General features: G+C 55.8%; 1 protein-coding gene across 3 annotated transcripts in view; it reads right to left on the reverse strand.

Annotated features, from left to right (window-relative positions):
- The window catches only part of PRDM16 (PR/SET domain 16), a 337,722-nt gene that overhangs the window by 121,162 nt on the left and 194,516 nt on the right, over positions 1–22,044 (reverse strand). The gene's annotated exons all lie outside the window — the stretch shown is intronic.

Consider the following 22,044-nt stretch of genomic DNA (forward strand, 5'->3'; position numbering starts at 1 on the left):
TAGGCCTGGTCTTGACCCATAAGTGGTCCTTGCTGATTCCTGGCCTCTCTCCGGCTGCATCTCTGACTTGCCTGAGACCCACCCATGGGGCCCAGTAATTGGAAGGCTCCCTGGAGCCAGGGTCGTGCCTTGGATCCACGGGCACAGGACAGAGTGAAGTGGACACCATCAGAGGGGCAGGCATCCAGGCAGTTTGGGAAAGAAATAAAGAATCTCTCTCTCTGAGCTCGGCTCCTCCTGTTTGTTTCCAAAAGTGAAAGAAGGCAAGAGAGAAAATGTAGACACACCGCGCCTACTTTTTGGGAAAAACAACAAAGATGCACCCCCGGGGGAGCGGTGCTAACACTGCAGGACTGTTGCAGGAGGTCTGGTTCTCATTAGCGGGGAACGACTGCCGGGTCCCTGCACAGGACGCAGCGCCCGCCGTGCAGGTTAACCCTTCCCTCCTCGCTGCCCTCACCCTCCCTCCCACGGCAGGCGTCTCGGGCTGCAGAGGGTCTCTCGGGACAGGTGCGGCCGAGGACCCTGCCGCCAAAGACAGCTCATACTGGAGCTTGCACACACACATGCACACACACGCACACGCCTTCATGCACACACATGCACATGCCTACGTGCACACACTGGGATGCTTCTCCCTGGGGCTACCTCGTTTGAGGTTCTGCGAAAAGTTGCCAAAATAATCGAAGGGTGAGAAGAGTGTGCTGGCTGGGCTTGTGGAGGAGGGGCAGCCATGGGCATTGGGGACTGAGTCACCCAATTTGTTGCGGGTCTCTCCCTGGGGAGCCTGACCTCACCGGCTGGGCTTGGCCGCACTCCTCAGCATCCAGAGCCCCTAGGGCTGTAGTTCCAGGGTGACTGGAGCTGGGATGAGGAGGGTGGGTGCCAGGGCTTTACCATGCTGCCCTGACCTGAGGTGAGGTGAGTGTGTGGGGGTCAGGCTGAGGGCTGGGGTCTCCCCCCGGGAGATGGGTCCTGGGACCTGGCTTACTGCGGACTCCTGCCTCTGACTTCACCTCCGAGCAGCCTTTGCCTGTAGGACCTCCATCAACCTCCCCTAGGACCACCAAGGAGGGATCGTCCTCGTGATGTTCACTTTACAGGTGAAGGTGTGACCATCTCGGCTGGGCAGGGGTAGGTGCAGAGCCTCTGAGTGTCCAGGTACCGAGCTGTGCTTTAACGTCCCAAGCCAATAAGAGCCAGCATGTGTGATGGAATCCTGGCTTAGTGTTTTAAAATGCACCTTCCATGTGGACACTGATTAAAACACAGTAAATCCACGTGATGCACATATGTGCATAGGCACACTCAATGAGGTCAGGGCCTCAGGGACCTCTCGCTGGGCGTGAGGCTCGCTTCACCCACCCCTCCTCCTGGCTTGGACCCTGTGGTTGGCGGGGGCAAGGCTGCTCTCAGACTCTCCTTGGACTCTGTGGTCTGACCATGGTACTGCGTATGCCCTGCTGTTCCTCCGAGGGGCTCAGGGTAGAGGCGCCCATACTTGGCCCCCTTGGCCCCGTGGCTCTGCCGCAGCCTCACCCCTGCTTCTCTGGGGCCCCTCTCCACTGGCCCCTAGTCCCAGTGGTCCCTGAGGCAGTGTCCAGAGCCGTGGGCTGGTGATGTCTTGGCCTCCAGAGTCACAGTAGACTGGCTTAGGGTGCTTGGTCCCAAGGGATATGGGAAGGGAATTGTAATACTAATAATAGCAACAATAGTTTCGGCCTCCCTTTGTTAAACGTCTTCTCCACACTCAGCACTGCTGCTCTGGTTTTACATTCATCCCTCATTCCTTCCTAAAATATTTTCTATGATGTGACATGTATTCTCTATGGTGTGATATTGAAGAGAAATGAAACACAGAGAAGTCAAAAAAACTGCCCAATTCCACAGACCTGGGATGGTGACCCTGAGAAGCCACGAAGACACGCCCCCTCCCCAGCATCTGGGGACACTGTGTCCAGGCCCCGCCCTGACCTGAGCTGGGAGGGGAGGAGCCAGGCTTTGCTGGCTCCGGGTGCACATCAGCACAGGGGGATGTTTGTGATGACCAGCATCGGGGCTCTTTCCTCGACCCTCTCACCATCTCTGCTCCGAGGAAGAAGGGGGCAGATGCTTGGTGGACAGAAGAGGGTATGCTTGGGGGCGTTCCCGTCGCAGGAAGGAAGTAAGAGGCCTTCAGAACGGGAACCAGGCACTGAGGAGGTGGGGGAGGGGAGAGGAGGGAAGGGCAGAAGTCGGTGTCTCTTGGGTTCTCCCCATCTTTGGGGTAAAACCTGGGGTGGGGACGACTGGGGCTAGAAACGGTACAGATGGGATTTGGGGGATTTGGGGAATTTGGGTGGCGTGGAGATGGCTTCATATTTCCCAAGGAGGAGCCTTGGAAAATTAAACTCTTGGAGAATGTCTGGACCAGATGGCACTGGTCCCTCCCAGGTCACAGAGAGGGGCCAACCCCCCGTTATCTCCCCCATCAGGCACCGTGGACCCCGACATCACCGGATCCTCACTCTGAACCATGCTGCACGGCTTGCCAGCCCCCTTACCACCGTTTCTAAGAGAGGAAACCGAGTCCTGCAGGTTTCATATCACCTGTCACCGTCATGCAGCCAGGAGGCAGCAGAGCCAGCAGACAAGCCTGTGTGGTTGGGTTGGAAACCAGCCCTGCAGGCAACCCGGCCGATGAACAGGGTTTTTGGGCCTGAGCTAGCTTCTTCCCCAGAGTAGCAGGACTTCCGTGGTGGCTCAGACAGTAAAGAACCTCCCTGCAATACAGGAGACCTGGGTTCGATCCCTGGGCCAGGAAGATCTTCTGGAGGAGGGCATGGCAACCCAGTCCAGTATTCTTACCTAGAGAATCCCATGGACAGAGGAGCCTGGCGGCCTACAGTCCATGGGTTCAAAGAGTCAGAAATGACTGAGCAACTAACACCCAGAATAGCAAAAGGATGCGGTGAAGCACTGCCCTGAGTCGGGGGCTCGGCAGTGACAGGTGAGCTACTCTTTAGGAAACCAGGCGGCAGGACACACGCTGCAGGCTGAGACAGTGGCCGATGGGATCTGTGCCCCGAACTGGGTCCCTCCCCCAGGACAGGAAAGAGTGGGAAATGGGCTCCTTCCCACCAGCAGACACTAGTGCTCCAGTTAGGATCTCCTGGTGGGTGGGGCGAGGCCTGGCAGGCCACCCAGCCTTGGGGTGACTCACTTCCTGCTTTACAGGAGGTTCAGGGTTTCCTGGACTTTCGGGGTTAAAATTGGGGCGTTCCGGGGAGTCCTGGGCAGACAGGATGGTTGATCGCCTCCTGAGGGCACATGTGGTCCTTGTCTGAAGCACAGCGTTGGGCTGGAGGAGGAAGGATGCTGCGGGGTTAGGGAGGGGGTGGCACTTCCTGGCGCTCAGTGGAGGGGTGCAGGGGACCACACAACATGACCCTCAGGACTTCAGGGAGGGGAGGGTGAAGCCCCCAGGACTGTACCTGAGGCCACACGGTCCTCTCCCCTCCCCTCCCAGGGGTGGGATTTGCAGGTGACTCCTGCCTTGGAGAAAGTCACCCAGCAGAACACAGAACAAGACCCATGTATGAGGCCGAGTGAGGCCAACACCAGACAGACCCTGAGCTGTGCCTTTAAAGATATTGTTTGGTATGTGAGTTGTATCTCAGTAAAGCTGCTTTAAAAATGCGGTCCTTGCACAAGGCAATCATTTTTCTGTGGAATCTTCAAAACTTCTCCAAAACATCCTGCATCCATGTCAGCGGATGAATAAATAAATGGCTGGAAAGATGGCAAACAGGCTGGCAGTTGCATTTTCTTACCCAGAAAGGTCTTCTCCCTCATCTTGGATCCCAGCCCTGCCCCAAGAGGTGGGGTCCTCAACTGCTTGGGTTCAGCAGGGATGAGGTACCAGTGTGATGTGGGCCCTTGGAGCTTGAGAAGGCACCCCCTCCCCCAAAGCAGCACACACAGGACACTGTCACACCCATAGGGATGCTGCCATCAGAGACAGTGAGCGCATAGGGACGTCGCACCTGGTATGCCGCCTTTGGGAAGGTAATATGGTACAGTGGCTGTGGAAAACATGACGGTTCCTCAAAAAGCTAAATATAGGGACCTCCCTGGTGGTCCTGTGGCTAAGACTCTGAGCTTCCAGTGCAGGGGTCCCTGGTTCAAGCCCTCGTCAGGGTACTAGATTCTATATGCCACAACTAAACCCAGCACAGCCAAATAAATTAACTTTTTTTTCAAGAATAGAGTTACTTGGTGACCTTGCAAATCCACTAGTAGGCATGCGCCTAAGAAAAATGAAGTCCACACAGATGTGAGCACACACACACCCACGGCGGCACTACTCACAATCGCCCCACAGTGGAAAACCACATGCCCACTGGTGGGGGGATGGGTATCAGGTTGGCCTGTCCCTACCGTGGGATGTTATTCAAACATAACAAGAATGAAGTACAGAGATTCCCCTGGTGGTCCAGGGGTTAAGAATCTGCCTTCCAACTCAGGAGACACCAGTTCAATCCCTGGAGAACTAAGATCCCACATGCTGTGTCGCAACCGAGCCTGCAAGCCACAACTGGAGAAGCCTGCATTATCGACTGACCCCAAGCATCACAACAAGAGAAAGGCCACGATGAACATCCCACATGCCACAGTGAAGACCCAGTGCAGCCAAAAAAACCAGAAGTCCTGATCCATACACACTACAGCATAGACGGACTTCAGGACATTACACGCAGGGGAAGGAGCCAGTCACAAGAAGTCACATATCCTCAGATCCCATTTATCTGAATGTCCCAAACAGGCAAACCTATAGAGACAGAAAGTTGATTAGTGGTCCAGGCGCTGGGGTTTAGGGGTGGACAGTGACTGCTAAGGGATATGGAACATCTTTTGGGGTGATGAAAATTTCCTAAGATTAGAAGGTGGTGACGATTCTGTCTCTATATTCTCAATATACTGTGTGTGTGTTCAGTTGCTTGGTTGTGTCCAACTCTTTGCGACCCCACGGACTGTAGCCCAGCAGGCTCCCCTGTCCGTGGAATTCTCCAGGCAAGAATGCTAGAGTGGGTTGCCATTTCCTTCTCCAGGGGATCTTCCCAACCCAGGGATCGAACCCACATCTCCCATGTTTACTGCATTGCAGGCACATTCTTTACCACTGATCTACTGGGAAACCTCTCAATATACTAAAAAACACCAAATGGCACACTTTAAAAGGGTTTAGTTTATGGTATGTGAGCTATATTTCAATAACATTGATCTCTACATGCTGTAAACTGATCTATATGCACGTATACATGTTTGTATTTGTACATCTGACTCTCATTACACAGATTCTGCATTTGCAGGTCCATCTACTGGCAAAATGCATCTGTGACCCCAGATTGACCATTGCAAGTCTTCCCTTCACCCTGACCACACGTGGAGGGGGAGGACACATGGGTTGTGTGTCAAGCACGTTCCCAACTGAGGCTGCGTGGGTGACAGTCTGCCTTCTTGTTTCTGCTCAGACACATATCAAGCTTCCTTTTGAAAGCCTATTTAGTATCCTGTGTTTGACATTTTGCAGGTTTTGTTGGTGATTCTCTGTGTAAAATGGCCCCAGCCTGACGCTGAAGTGCAACTAGTGTTTCTGAGCACAAGAAGGCTGCGATGTGCCTGATGGAGAAAACGCATGTTGGATAAGCTTCATTCAGGCATGAGGGACAGTGCTTCCAGCTGTGAGTGCAAAGTGAGTTCAAGCTATGTATTAAATTCTGGTCTTTAAGCAGAAACACATAAAGCAAGTCATGTACCAATTGGTTGAAAAACATGTAGTGACCTCCAGAGCTGGCAGAAACCTAGCCACCAGCGTCCTCTAGGAGCACTGGGTCAACATCGTGAAGGCAGCATTTGTGGCAACTTGGTAGAAACTTACTTGACTAAAGAGACTCGGCTGTGTACACATACATGGGCGTCACCTGCATTCTCATTTGGCTGGAGGGCTCCCCAAGTGTGACCTGAACTTCACCTGTGTGTACCCAACAGCCAGGCGCATACCAGATGCAGACCCTCAGGAGGGCCCTGTCTGGAGGCGGCTGATGGCAGTTGGAATAATCCATCACGAGGACACTCAGGTTGCCAGCTAAGAATGCTGCTGGGACACAAGGAGCATGAGTGGCTCAGGTGTGACATGAATGTTGGGAGCACCCTGCAGGCTGAGCCAGTTTGGGGCAGGCTGGTGGAACCCAGTCTCTGGCCGGCACCTGTGTGTCTTTGCTGACTGGCAAACGTGCCTGTCCTGACCAGTCAAGCCTCAGGTGGAGTAACAGCTGAGCCTTGGAGAAACCTCTGTTGCAGGGGGCTTTGTCCAGCCATTCTGCCGGGTAACGCAGAGGTCACCAAGATGTGGTCCTTTGAAAAATGCAAAGACCACGGAGGGTTTAATGATCAAAATGAAAGTGAAAGCTGCTCAGTCGTGTTCGACTCTTTGTGACCCCATGAACTATATAGTCCATGGAATTCTCCAGGCGAGAATACTGGAGTGGGTAGACTTTCTCTTCTCCAGGGGATCTTTCCAACCCAGGGATTGAACCCAGGTCTCCCACACTGCAGGTGGATTCTTTACCAGCTGAGCCACAAGGGAAGCTCCAAAATACTAGAGTGAGTAGCCTATCCCTTCTCCAGGGGATCTTCCTAACCCAGGAATCAAACCAGGGTCTCCTGCATTGCAGGCAAATTCTTTACCAACAGGGCTGTAAGGAAACCCTTGATGATCAAGGGGCCACTTAAAGTGACCAAAGCCAAACTTCCCTCTGTCTTTAGCGCATGTATCTCCAGCCATGAAATGACTTATCGTTTTTTCCATGTGCCCATTCATTAGCAGGTATTCCTTGAAGTCTGTGAGGTCAGGCTCTGGGGTCAATGCTATAGCCTTGTCACTGAGAAATCTGCTCAGTGGAAGGGGGCTGGGGAAAGGGAGAGGCCATTAGTGGTGGGAATGAGGACAGAAAGTAAACAGAGGCTCCAGGACGAGGGTGACGGTAGAAACTGGAGCACACACCGAGGGCCAGACACAGCAGAATCAGACGTGAGGGACAGAACTTCACCCGTGATCCACGCACCCCACCTACAGGGCACCCCACGGACACAGTGAACAGGCCATTGCCGGAAGAGGAAAGGTGTTCTCAGGGCTAGAAAGGTCTGAGCAGCCACAGGCGCTGTGTCCCTAGTCACTCCAGCGCAGTGTGTCCGGCCAGGAGCCTCAGGAGGACGGCGTGGGGCCCTTCATCCCCAGGAGGCCCTGGTACCACTGGAAGCAGAGCCAGAAGGAGCACTCTGCTGGGTACACACACCTTGACACTGCAGGGGAGGCTTCCGGGAAATTGAAAGTAATAAGAATGACTTTTCCCCCAAATGCGGCCACAACAGCCTGAGAGCGCCTCTCTTCAGTTCAGTCCCTCAGTTGTGTCCGACTCTTTACGACCCCATGGACTGCAGCACGTGAGGCTTCCCTGTCCATCACCAACTCCCAGAGCTTGCTCAAACTCATGTCCATCGAGTTGGTGATGCCGTCCAACCATCTCATCCTCTGTCACCCTCTTCTCCTCCTGCCCTCAATCTTTCCCAGCATCAGGGTCTTTTCCAATGAGTCAGTTCTTTGCATCAGGTGGCCAAAGTATCGCCTCTCCTCTGTGCCCCCTAAAATCTCCAGAACCGGTGTGTCTTTTAAGATGCCTTCACCCAGTTCTATACAAGTCCCCAGAACTGGGGATTGGGTCCAGACAGGATCCTCAGACCTCAGTGAATAGGATGGCTGGAAAAACCAGAGTCTCCTGTGGGAACCCACGTTATCCCCTGGCTCCCTCTCCAGCTCACAATGAAGGAGCCGCCTCGTCTGAATGGGGACAAGGGTGCCCCACGGCCAGGCCACTCCACAACCATCACTGACAGCCTTCGATGGGAGACAAAGGCCTGTCTTCCAAACCTGCCCTGTCCAGTGTGGTGGCCATTTACATTGACGATAATAAAGTATGCTCAGTTGCTCAGTCACGTATGACTCTTTGCAACCCCGTAGACTATCGCCCGCCAGGCTCCTCTGTCCATGGTATTTCCCAGGCAAGAATACTGGATCGGGTTGCCATTTTCTCCTCCAGAGGATCTTCCAAACCCATGTCTCCTGTGTCTCTCACATTGGCAGGCAGATTTTTTACCACTGAAGCCCATAACAAAGTGGAATCAAATGACCCCTTTTTTTAAGAATCCCTTCAGTCTCACTCGAGCACCATTTTTAAGCCTAAGGGAAGGGAAGACAGATTTGAGTCGGAGGCTCAAGACTGCACTTGAATTCCGCACATCCTGCCCCCTGCACTCTCCGCCCAGCCGCTGTTCTCCAGGGATGGCCTCCCCATTCCAGACCCTCTATCCTGCCTCCGTGGGCACCAGGCTCTGTGGGGCCATATCCTGCTCCTCTTTTTGGTCCCTCCCAGTGCCTGGCACCATGTCTGGACCCAGGGAGCCCTATTCACATCTGTGGGTGATTTTGAGGGCCAGGATGGTGTGAGGGTAGGCAGAAAGTATCGGAGAGGGAGTCAAGTCTTGCAGCATCAAATCAGAGTCAGCAGGAGGTGAGGGAGGAGGGAAGTCCAGGGTCCAGCACTGCAGGATGGAATGAGAACCAGACGAGACCACAGCCCCAAGCCTGTCAGCTCCCACATCACCAGCCCGCATGAGGAGAACCTTAGGGGTCAGAGGAGTCAGGACAGGAAAGATACAGGTGGGGAGCATAAGAGAGGATTCAGGAAGCCAGCCATCCTACAGGGCTTGGGGTCAGTATCTTCTGTCCTTTAAGCAAGTGGGTTTGAACCTGCCATTGACCAGCCCCTGGGCTTCAGGAGGCATGTTCCCACATGTCCAAGCCCTGCGTCACTGTCTCCCTTGCATCCTGTCCTCATGGTTCACAGCATCCAGCCCCCATGTCCTTCCTCCTCGAAGGCATAATCCCAGCGGCAGAGGCTTAGAGCAAAGGGACCATCTGTGATGATGCACGTGGTCTAGAACCTCACTGCCCAAGATGATAGCCATGAACCAAACACAGTCCCTGAGTCATGCCATGTGGTGGGTACAGTGAAACCTCTGGGATTTTCTTCCCAACCCTCGGCTTTTAATGCTCTGGCCCTGGCCCCTCAGGCCACCGGTTGGCCTGCAGTACCCCCAGCTGGCCACCACGAGCACCCAGCCCACGCCCCTGCCCCTGATCACCCTTTCTGAGTCTCTTTCAGCCCTTCCTCCTTCACAGGCTCCTGGGAGCAAGACCATTGCTTGATCAGATCACTCCATTTGCAGGGGCCTCACTGAGCCGGAGGCCACCCCACCCGGTTCCTCCAAGGCCCCTCTTGGACCATCAGGACCTCGGTTACAGCTGTTCCAGGGGCTCCTGGGGCTCCCGTGTCCCTGCTGAGAGCCCAATGGGTCTCATGGGGGACACCAGGCAGGAACCTGGAGACCACCTGGACCAGTTGCTCGGACTGAGCACCATCCCACAGGTGGGCACTCTCGTCCACTCCGTGGGCCTGTTCTGACCCAGAACTTGAGGGAATGAGACCAGGGCTGGGGTTCAAACAGCCTGTTGTTTGGTGTGGTTTGAAGAACCCATGTCCATTGTTCTTTGGGGGAGACCCAGAGCTGAGGATCACAGTTGAACAGCCCGAGCCCCTCCCCCACTGCTGCCCCCTACGCGTTTCTGCACCAGGCCTTCTTGTGGGGGCGGAGGTCACACTCCCGTGAACCCAGGTCCCTGCAACCCTGTCGCCCTCGGGAGACATAGGAACGTCTCCATCGAAGAGGGTGCTCTGCTCCCCCGGGGGCTGCATGAGCGGTGTCTTCAGCCTACAGAGCTCTGGAGGAATCTGGAGAAAAAAGAGCCCAACGCCCAGAGACCCAGACTAAACAAAGCCTCCAGTGGGCGAGCTGCGGTGCGGGCCTGGGAGCGGCCGTGCGGAGGCCTCGTCGGCGGGTTCCAGGGGGCGGTGCCTGGCCCCGGAGGTGACAGTGAAGGGGCCCTTTGTTCTTCGGGCGCACGTGCAGGGCCCCACTCTAATGAGAGTGTGGGCTGCACACCTGCATCAAAGGATGCCCAGTTCCCCCTATGGCGCCCACACTCCCGGGGGTCAGAGCAAGGGGCACAGGGGGTCAGCGAGGGTCTCAGATTCGACTGTCACCTCCATGAGCCCCTCACAGGAAGTCTGGAGGGATGGGAGATGGGAGGAGTCCCAGGGGAACCAGCAACCTTTTCTGGTCCCTGTGACACCATCTTCCCTGTTCTCAGCACAGCTGCCCTCGTGAAAAGAAGGGATCCTGAAGCCAAAAGGGGTCAGGCCCCCTGCCCCACTGTCTGATATCCATCTTGGGCACCATCTTGTGTTACCTGCAGCAGCCAGGCCTGTCCTTCCACAAGCTGGGCTCCAGGCCTCCTGCATCAGCAGCTCCACAGATGCAAAGATGGCTGGGCATGGAGCTTCCAGTGGGGTCGGCCAGAGCTGGGATCCCCAGGGAGGCAACTTCCTGAAGTTCAGTCCCTGCCCCTGCCCCACAGGCAGGAAAGAGCCTCAAATAAGCCCAGCGACACCCATTGCTGAGGTCAGAGCAGAGGGGCTGGGTGCTGATCCCAGCGGCTTAGCCATTTGGGGACAGCCTAGAGGCCTCTAGGGGCTTGGTCTGCTGTGACCCTGCAGGCAAGATGGGCAGGAAAGCCAGGAGTTGTAGTGGGGAGACCTCTGGGCAAGCTTCTGTGTCTGCTGAAGGTAGAGCAGAGATGGAGGTGGACAGAAGGTCCTGTCTGCACCCCGCTTCCTCTGCAGGGAAGTAGCCCCTTGGGGACCTTGAGGGGCCACCCTGGGTCATCCCCAAATCATGGTGCCTCTGAGCCAGGCTCTGGCCTGACATGGATGTTCTTTCTACCTGCAATGCTTTACCTATTTACCTGGATATTGTCACCTGCTGCCTCCTTCAGGTGGGCACACAGGTGGGATTCCTGGTCCAGAAGGAAGCTGGGAAATGGTCCAGCCATGGTTCTTGTAGGGAAGTCAGAAGCCACACTCAATCACAGGCCTGCAAGTGCACACACACTTTCTGAGCACACCTGACCACACAGGCACACACATGCACACACTTCCTGACTACACCTGACCACACAGGCGCACACATGAACACACACATTTTCTGAGCACACCCGACCACACAGGCACACACGTGCACACACTTTTTGAGCTCCTGCTTGGAGCTGTGGGCGGTGCCCTTCAGAGACTCCAGCACCTGCAGGGGCAGCATTCACCGGAGAGGATGCAAAGCCCACTGGAGACAGAGCAGCACAGCCGCACTAACTCCATCTCTCAGCGACCATGGAGCACCCCGCACAAACAGCACGCAGGATTCTTCCATAAATCCCGCTCAACAAGCTCTTCACAATGAAACACCCTCCTATTAGCCGAGACAACCACTTACTCAAAACAAATACTAGTGTGAGCTGAGTGCGAACGTGGTCTCCTATGATCACCGGTTCCTAGCCTGGGCACTTCAATCTCTCTATTTATGAAACAATAATGGAACTCTATTTAACAGCGCAGCGCCCGAGTTCCCCATCTCTGATGAGTTTGCGTTCCAACTTTGCCCCCGGCAATCGGCTCCATCCATTACTGCCTTGTCCTGCGTCACAGATGGATGAATTACGGCTCAGACAGCAACACGACCTTTCCCCACGCATTGTTATCAAGACCAGTGTCCATGGCGATTTTCAAAGGTTTCATTCTGACACAGCGGATGGACTTGGAATGCAGATGCAAATGTGGCCTGATTACCATAATGCCATCCCAGAAGCAGGCGGTGGGACTTGGGCTTCAGGTGGAGAGGGAGCTGCCCGGGGCCACCTGACTTTCTGGAGGCTTAGCTGAGGCCCCTTCCTCCCTGGACGAGACCCTTCCCTCCTCTGTGACTCTGGGAGGGAAATGGTTTCTGCAAATGCCTCTGGGCACCGGCCCCTTGTCAGGCACCAAGGTGCGATATGGGATCAGTGGAGTCTGGTCCTCATTGTCATGGGACCAGCACGTCTTTTGAAAACCTCGGCATTAGACGGTCTCCTGGTGCTGGTGACTGACTGTGGAAGGATGGCTGAACCCAGGCTGCACCAAATCCAAGTTCATGGGATGGAGCTGAACACTTGCATTTGGGAAGATGTAAGCGAGCTGAGCCGGAACTTTCCACCCTCCCCTGCAGGGCTTACAACCCCCTCAGCCACCAGGTCCACCAGGCAGCTTGAAGATACTCAGGTTGGGGAGGGGGGTCACAATCCTCCCGTCAAGGCTGTGGGTTGCACCCCCGCCACTGTGCTGGTGGGGGATGTCAGGCGGTGCTGCAGCTCTGCCTCTGCACTGACACCCTGACGCCTGACTCCGGGGAGGTCGCCCCAGCCCGCCAGGAGGCCCAGCACTGCTCTTCCCAACCCGTCCGCCTAGTCCTTCTCTTAGGGGAGTGAGTGAGCGGCTTGTCTCCCTTCTCTTTCCCTCTTGACACTCCCCCTCTTATCTCCCACCAGACCGCGAGGTCAAGGGTGAAGGTTACGTGTGTCCTACTCGCCAAGAGAGCTCTTTTCAACACTCGGGGGAGCAGACAGAGGTGCGGCCCCAGCGGACTCGACTCGCTCAAGTGCTGTTTATCTTTTTGTGTCCTCTGGTTCCCAGGGTGGAGACTCTGCAGGCTGGGGTGGATGATCAAAGGCTCCCCGGATGGAACTGGACGCAGCTCTGAGTCACACAGGCTAAAAATGCACGGGTTTGGAGGGGCCGTGCACCCCCATCACCTCCTTGCCCGTTCGGTTTGGCCTCTCCTGGTAATAATGTGGGTGTTGATTAACAGACCCAAGGCTCAGGCACAGAAGATTCCTTCTGGCACTGACCTTGGACAGAACAAGTCCACGTTTTCCCCTCAATAAATCTATCGTGTGTGGAAGGTCATTAGCATGACCTTGAAAGGTAATTGTCCTGTCAAGACCCCTTTGGTCCCAAAGACTTGGGCCTTCAAACTGGCCTTTCTGGAACTATCGTGTGCCTTCTCATTGGACCCCCACTGCCACGTCCAGCTTCAGGCCCCTGGGGAGCCCCTGAACTGGCCTTAGTGTGGGGGATGCAGCCCAGGAGGCATGTCAGGGACGTTCAGGATGAGTGCCTGGCAACGGGAGACCTCTCCCACCTTCCCACAGAGATGAACCTTAGAGATCAGAGTTTGGAAATGGGCTTGCCCTCTGTGTCCCACTTGTGGGGTCTTATCCTGGAACCAGCATCATCCGCAGGACTGGCTCATAGTACCGGCCACACCCTGCGACCCCACTCAGCATGTCTGGTCTGGACCTGAAAGCCTGCATTTCTAACAAGGTTGCAGACGATGCTGAGAGATGCAGGCTCCACATACCACATGTGGCACTTCTCTGGAACTTATTTAAATGGACACTGATTTGACTGATTGGCAGCAGGTTCTTCCCTGTGGGGAACAGAAGGGGGAAAAGTGGAAACAGTGACAGATTTTATTCTCTCAGGCTCCAAAATCACTGCGGATGTTGACTGCAGCCATGAAATTAAAAGACTCTTGCTCCTTGAAAGGAAAGCTATGACAAACCTAGAGAGTGTATTAAAAAGCAGAGCTATCACTTTGCCAACAAAGGTCCGTATAGTCAAAGTTATGGTTTTTCCAGTAGTCATGTACAGATATGAGAGTTGGACCATAAAGAAGGCTGAGTGCTGAAGAATTGGTGCTTTTGAATTGTGGTGCTGGAGAAGACTTTTGAGAGTCTCTTGGACAGCAAGGTATTCAAGCCAGTCAGTCCTGAAGGAAATCAACCATGAATATTCATCGGAAGGACTGGTACTAAAGCTCCAATACTTTGGCCACCTGATGTGAAGAGCCGACTCGTTGGAAAAGAGCCTGATGCTGGGAAAGATTGAAGGCAAAAGGAGACGGGGACAACAGAGGATGATATACTTAGATAGCACCACCAACTCAAAGGACATGAATTTGAGCAAACGCCAGGAGACGGTGTAGAACAGGGAAGCCTAGCATGCTGCAGTCCGAGGAGTAGCAAAGAGTCAGACACGACTTAGTGACTAAACCACAACAGTAAGGTAGCTGGTAGTCCGTCTGAGCATGAGAGGACGTGGGGAACCTCGGAAGGCCTGTGACCCCCAGGGGGAAGAATAAGAAAGTAGACGATACTGACTGGACACCCCCTGGAGCCTGGGCCCCTCCTGTACCTCTTCTAGCCTGTGTGGGCTCCCCAGGTACAGATGAAGAGACTGATGCTCAGGAGGTGGGGACCCCAGCTCGGGGGGTTGGGGGTGGGTTCAGTGGTCAGCCAGCTCCGGGTCCGGGTAGGCATGACTCAGGCCTTGCCAGGGCTTCCTGTGGCATCTGGCTGGCCTTCAATGGGGACCCCTGACTCGGGGCGGTTCTCTCCCCCAGGCAGGACTCCACGTTCTCACCACCCTGAATCAAGGCCACATGGGTCTTCTTCTGCTGCACACCTGTCTCCCCCATGTCTGCCTCATGATGCCCTGGAGATCCCGTGCTCTCAGGGTATCCCTCCTGTATGTCTCCGAGTGGCTGAGGGCGGGACTGCCTCTCCAGGCCCCGAAGTCAAGAGGCCAGGCTGCTCTGTCACTTCGTGTGGCAGCTAATAAGGCCCTTGATGAAGGATGGGGACGAGTTTCTGCACCACTAATTTCCGTAACTATTGCTCTTTGAAAGACAGCTAGGGGCCCGTCCAGACAGAACCGTATCATGTGGCCAAGTTCACGTTCCATATCCCGTTTCAGGGATCTAATAGGGCTGCCTCGGGAAATCCAGCAATATTTTTTGACCCACGGCTCTGTCTCCCTGGAGAAGGAAATTGCAACCCACTCTAGTATTCTTGCCTGGGAAATCCCACGGACAGAGGAGCCTGGTGGGCTACAGTCCATGGGCTCACAAAGAGTCAGACACAACTGAGTGACTGAGCACATGGCCCTGTCTTGAGTTTCTTCCTCTGTTGAGCATCCCCCTAGAACCCGACTCTCTCCTGAGTAGTGGGGATAGCATTTACTCCCTGGCATGGAGCTGACTCCAGTCAGCAATTGCCATCAGAAGGACCAGCATTCAGGGAGAGGTGTGGGGTCACCCCCGGGCAGTCTCCCCAACCAGAAGGGTGACTTGTTGGACTGGGGTCCAGAGTAGTGAGAAGAGAATGAGGGAGGGACAGATGAGTAGAACCACCTTCGGGATCACTGGGTCTGGCTGTCGGTGCTCCATCCTGGCCCTGGGGGAACCTGGGCCTGTTCTAGCCTCTCTGTGCCTTGGTTTCCTCATCTGAGAAATGGGGATGCTGAGACATACCCCCTCATCACGAGGAAGAAAGGGGCTGACATGTACATGCAGAGAACTCAGTCTGCCGGGCTGGCGGGCATGCTCTAGTTTTCTACTCCCAATTCAGGGGCCCTGCATTCTTGGGGACCCTGCACAGGAGATACAGGGTGAAACTCAGGGGCCCAGTGACCCCAGTCAGTATGGTCAGGAGGCTGACAGTGGGTCCTGGGAGAGGCTTCCCTCATGGCCAGCCTGGTGCCTCATGCGACAGGATGGGGTGGGTTTAGGAAGTGCTGAACGGAGAGACACACAGGGGCGGGTCCCAGGACTTATGAACAAGTGTCTGCTCAGCATTCACCTGCCATGTGGGATCTGCCCCGTCCTCCAGGCTTCTGCAGCCAGACCTGGGGCTGAGCAGCCAGGCTGGGTCTCCTCGAGGTCTGTCTGCCTGCAGTGGCCTTATCATCTTGGCTGGACCCCAAGGTCGTGGGGCCTTGTAGACCTGCAGGTCCCCCGCAAATTCCTCCCCCTACACAGAGTGTGTAGGACGCAGTACACCCCAGGTGCTGAGATCACACACCCAGTAGCCTGGCCCCTCCCTACCCATGGTCCCCAATTCAGTTGCCTCCCTATGACGGCACAGACAGCCTCCGCTCCCCTTAGGGGGCTCTCCACCTGAGCCCTGCAGCCAGTGACAAGTGAACCGGGGAGAAGGAATCCCCGAGCCTCAGATGCAGCATCAGTCCCCTCCTCTGCAGGGATAGGGGTCTTTAGATAGGTGATGGTGTCCAAGCCACAGGCCAGCTCAGTGCCCTGCCTTGAGGCCCTGCAAAGAGGTAGTCCCAGAGGTTTTCTGCAGGGTCTTCCCCATCAGGCCCTCCCTACTTTGGAACTTCAAAATCCTAAATGTGCTGGGCAGTGGCTGAATGCAGGACGAGAACACCTGTCTTCCTCCTGGGTATCAGCTGAGAAGGGGTGGCCCGGGCTCTGTCTGCCAGCCCAGCCCCTGCCCCTTCCCTGGACACGTGCCCAGGGAAGGCTGACCTGGCTCCTCAAGGGGGCCACTCCCAATGGGCCAGGGCTTGGGGTCCCTCGTCCACACAGATACTCAATCACTAAGCTCTCTGCAGCCCTGGGAGGTCGAGGGGGCCCAGAGACGGTAGGTGGTCAGTCCCGAATCACCACAGCTGCTCTGGACACCTGCTCATCGTTCCCAGGCTCAGCTCCAACCCTCGTGTGTGGGGCCATGACCCAGACTTGCCTAGAGAGGACTGTGGGGTTCAGAAAGTAGGCTGAGAGGGTTACTTCCCTGGTGGTCCAGTGGTTAAGACTCTGTGCTTCCACTGTTGGGGATCAAGGTTTGACCCTGGTTGGGGAACTAGAATCTCGCATGCCCCACGGAGCAGCCAGAAGAAAAGTGTTAATCAGAAGCAGATGGGGGACCCCACGGTGGGCTTTTCATTCTAACTGGGGGAGCAGAGCCTGGAGGAGACTTCTGCCAGAAGCCGGTGAGGTGAAGAGCAGAAGAGGGAGCAGACAGGGGGTCCAAGCTGCCCTCGGCCCTGCCCCAGAGCAAGATGACCTGGGGACCTGCTGGGAGCTGACCCCAGGTCCCTGCTCACAACACTAGGCTAGGGGACTGAGGGTCACAGGTCAGCCCTGGACAGCTGAGCCCCTGAAATGCCAGAAAGTTCATCGTGTTCTCCCCAAGGTTTCAGGCCGTCATGGCCCAGAGTGGACCCTGGGGACCTGCCAGGCCGTCTCCTGGCTGTGAAGTCTTTGTCCCTTTGCCCGTGTGGCCCTCACAGCCCGGGGCAGATGGCCCTGAGTTCCAGCTCTGGCTAGAAGAGTTCTAGCTCTAGCTCTTGGGTGAGCCAGGCAGCCTCTGGTTCCCTCCTCTGGAGTGAGGCCTCACGGGACTGAGCTTCCAGCACAGATGGTGCCTGTGAACTGAGAACCAGGTCAGGCCGTGTCTCTGGCATCATCACTGGTGCGGGAGGAACTGGGGGCACAGAGGTGTTCGTACACGCTTGAGACCCTCAGGCCCTGTGGTGGATGCAGTGCCCAGGACATTCTGACGGGAGCCCCGGGGCCCTGAGTGTTGGTCCTGTACCCTACTCTCTCCCCTCCTGCCTGCATGGGAACCACAGGTCCCCTGGGGACCCAGAGGGCTCTGCTGGCCCTGCATGGGCCTGGATGCCCTCTGAGAGGTGGGAGGGGAGCAGCAGGGGCTGCTGGGAAACAGGACCCCCTGGCCAGAATGTTCCGGAAGGCTCGTGTGTCTTCGTCCTGGGTCTTTTCCGTGGAGGGACACTGCGGGCCTGCGGGGTGGGGTGGAGTGAGGTCTGGCCGTGTCAGGGTGAGCTGCAGACGCTGCCCCTGGACTCGCACACGCTGCCCGCTTTATCAACATGTGCTTCCCATTATCCCAGGACTGAGGGTATTTTTGGTGTCTGTATCCACTTGATTCAATTACAGGGACCGCGGCGAGGGATATTCCTGCCGGCGAGCAGCAAATGCTCCAGCGCCCGTGGACAGGAGAGGGAGGCGTGGGGAGAACGCTGACTCTGTTCCTTCCAAACTCCTGTAATTGACTTTTTAAAAAACGACATTAGCATTTAAATGGTCCCATCGTTATGAGGGTGAAGGTTCACTGGAATATGATCAATTTATTGAGCTCTTCAAATGTTCTCTGATATTTCTTTTCGGATGTGTCATGCCGCAGGGCCTTTCCGGCGGATCTTTGATTAGGCTCCGCATGGGTGCAGAGGCCGCCATGTCTGCCTGCACTGGGCCTGAGCTCTTGCCGCCGAGGTGTGCCTGCCTTACACAGAGCTGGCAGGCTCCCCTCCCCGTGTCTGGGGGGTACCATGCCTTAGCTCTCAGCTGCCTGGCCCACTTCCTCTGCCCACCTGCCCATGCGCCCGCTGTCCTGGGAGCACCGGGGAGAGAGTACGGGGCTGTGACACAGGGGGACAGTCTGATGTGGGGTGAGTGGAGGATGGAGCCCTTTCCCACCCCGGGGACTAGAGCCCTGCCCGAGGCCATGGTCTGGGACAGAGCTGAGATTTCCATCCAGAGCTTTGTGAGCAAGGATGAGACACCAGCTGCAGGAGGGTCGCTTTGTGGACTGGGAATGTTTGGCCTGAATTACAGGGATCAGGTGAAAATGTAAAATGACCTAAAAGAGAGCCTGTGAAACAATGGGGCGCAGGCAGCAGGGCAGAGCGGCTCCCCCAGGGACACCTGGAGAGGTAATCAGAACATCCAGGTGGCCAGCTGAGGGGAGAGGCGCTTGCCCTCCGTGGGGCAGGGGCCAGGGACTGGGGGCCTGAGCCAGACTTGACTGGATGACTTCAGTTTACACACACACACACACACACACACACACACACACACACAGAGAGACCTGGGGCTCTGAAAACCTCACCAGGACACGTTCTGAGCTGGTTAGAACTTGGGGTTCCCAGAGTGCCAGCTTGCCTCCCTCCGACGTCATCAAAGGCACACCCCATGCCCCAGGCTCTGAGTCCTGGCTATAAAGACTGCGCTGACTGTAAGGACTGCGCTGGCTATAAGAATGGGCCAGCATCTGCCGCCCAAAGCCCAGGGTCCCTCCAGGATTATGTCACTCTGGGGTTCCCAGTGGGGAGGGACAGAGTACCACCTGAGACCCCTGAGATTCACAACTGCAGACTGGACTGCTGTCGTCACATCTGCTATGATCCTTTCCTCTCTCTGCCCTGGGCCCTGAGAAGGACACTGTTTCCAAGGCTGACATGAGATCTCTGAAGTTCTCTAGAAGAAAGATCCTTGGAGGAGCCGCGCAGAGGCCCAATACCCAGGGCTGGAATCCTCTCGTCCTGGGAAAGGGCAGACCATCCACCTCCCATCATAATGCCACTGACCCTGTCTAAAGTCCATTGTCTGTGTCGTGACTGCTCCCCACTCTCCCAGGGTGAGGGTTCTGACTGCTTGACATCAGAGGGGAACCACCTGCCAACAGACACAGTGATCCCAGCAGGCTCTCCAAGGCCCCTGGGGGTGAGGTGGGGGATGGCGTTCTTCTCTGGCTGGGTTACATGCCCCCACCCCCAATCACAGTGGCTCTGATTAGCCTCAACAAATTGCTTCCCAAGCATGGGACTCAGTGATTCTCAGCTGACAGCACTGATCCCAGTGCCCTGGCAGAGCTTCCTGGGCTGCTTCAACCTAAATGGGTTGGGTTTTGTGTTAGTTGTTCAGTTGTGTCCCACTCTTTGTGACCCCATGGACTGTAGCCCACCAGGTTCCTCTGTCCATGGGATTCTCCAGGTAAGAATACTGGAGTGGGTAGCCATTCCCTCCCCAGAGGATCTTCCCGACCCAGGGATCCAACCCGGGTCTCCTGCACTGCAGACAGATTCTTTACCATCTGAGCCACCAGGGTTTTGTGGCGGCCCTATTTTGTCTCCCCAGGGCCACATCCTGGTGTGGCCTGGAGGTTAGCAGGACATGCACGGGTTTGGAAACTGCTCAGAGACGCCCACGAATGCAGAGCTTGTCTGACTAGATCTTGACATCCCCGGAAGCTGGAAGGCCTCCCACAGTCTCTCTAGAGCTGGATCTAACATTTCAGGAGAGCGTCATCACAGTGTGGGTGGCTTCATTGCCGCAAAGCTCACCTCTTGTTCAGTCCCCACCAAACCTGCACCTCCCTCGCTGTCCTGCAGCTGGGGGTCCTCAGTGCCCCCCACCCTCAGGAGGAGTCTTCCTTGTGAATCCCACCCTGGCAAAATGACCCCCCACTCCCAGAGTCCTCAGGTCCCTGCACAGCCCTCGCGGCTTGTCTGCCCGGCAAGGCCTGTGTGTGGGGCCAGCATCCATTATTGGATCAGGAAAACCAGACTGATGATTTAGGGCATGACTGTCCCCACAGTGAATCACTGGAAGATAAACAAATTTCTTCAGAGGAAAGAAAATCATACACTTGCCTCCAGGTGGAAAATTGACATTTTAGAAACCAAAAACAAACAAATAAACAAAACCCCCAACAAAACCACCCTTCAAATCCTCCCTAAAGCATTTGAAGATGGTCATTGAATGTGATGTCTGAACACACAAAGGCAGCTTTGAACCTGGGGAGGAAACACTTTCTCCCCAAGCTGGAGCACAGCAAAGAAAAACCTTAATGGCCGCATGTTCTGTCCCCAGTCAGCTACTGTGCCCCCACAGAAGAGCCCCAGGACCCCAGCCTCACAAAATGCATCACCAAGGGATGTGGGGGAAAGACTGCCTGGGAGGTGTGCCTCTGTCTCTGCCCTTGCCAGAGGCTGCTGAAGGAGCTTTTGCTCCAGACGGAATTCCAAGCCACTGGGAAACCAGCTCATCACTTTGCCATATCTTCAATTGCTTTTCTATGAAAACCGACTTAACAGGAGAAGGTCCACACGCCTCTCCCTCCCTCCTGTCCCCAGGTAAACAGCCATTTAAATGCTCTGAAAAACACTCACGCTGCAAGAACCACACGGTTTATATGAAAAGTCAGACGGGAGCTGGAAACGCTCAACTCTTTATTTAAATGTTCCCCAATGGCAGATCGCATCTGAGAAGCCAGGGCGTCGGAGGCTGGGTGCAAAGTCTTGGGCAGCAAGACGTCCCCTGAGCCGGCGATAGAGGGCGCCGTCACCCCAGCTGCCGGGAGGCTGTGACAGCCCCCACCCGGGCCGGGCCGAGAATGCAGGAGGCCAATAGACCACCGCCCGGGTTCCCCCAGGCGGCCAGCCGCCTGCCACACGGAGCAGCCGGTCCCACCAGGCAGGCCCTGCAAGCCTGGGGTCTTGAGATACTCCGGCACCACCAGGCAGGAAGACGGTTTCCTACCCGAGTGTCCCTCCAGAATTTGAGTTGTGGGCCCCACTCCCCACCCCTGGTTGGAAGTTCCTTGGCACCTCTGGGTGGGGAAGTCCCCCTGCGGCAGCATCTTAGGGCTCATGGGCAGCCATGCCCAGACCACAGGGCCAGATTCCTGAAAAACAGTGTCAGGAGAGAGAGAGGGAAGCCCTAATCCACACGTGCTGATGAGGTTCTCCCCTCCCCCTAGCTCCCCAGGGCTTCACCTGCACTATCGCAGAGAAAGTTCCAAAGTCCTGGGCTTTGCCCCCTGAGCGGTGCCTGACATAGTGGGAAATGCAGGAGGGAAAAAAAAAGGGAAGTCACCTCCAGGAGCAGCTCTGATGGGACTGGGACCCTCAGCCAGGCCCTGGGGGGAAGGTGCCTCCATCTCGGCACACCCCAGCCCCTCCTGTGCTTCAGACTAATAAAACGGGACTTGGGGGGACCCCATGGGTGGTCAGTCCACCCGGGGAGGGAAAGAATGAAGTTTACTAAGAATTACATACGTAGCAACTCAAACCTTAATAACCAAGCTCGCGACTGGCAGACTTCACAGCCCTGTGTGGCACAGGCCGCTGACTATCTCGGCAGGTGTTTTCCAGACACAAGTCTCCAAGTGGACCTCAGTGACCTTTACTGAGCTTCTCAGCTACTCTTAAGACCCTCCCCTATGTTGTAGGAGGCGGCTTTCTTCCTCGTGGGTGGACAGCCTCGCCGGTTGCTGGGAGAGGCAGGGCCAAGGGAGGGGCCTCCAGAGCCAGAGGTCCTGGCAGAACTGGCCCAGTCTCACAAGGCATCTCAGGA

Source organism: Muntiacus reevesi, chromosome 5 (assembly GCF_963930625.1).
Source record: "Muntiacus reevesi chromosome 5, mMunRee1.1, whole genome shotgun sequence".
Lineage (NCBI taxonomy): Eukaryota > Metazoa > Chordata > Mammalia > Artiodactyla > Cervidae > Muntiacus > Muntiacus reevesi.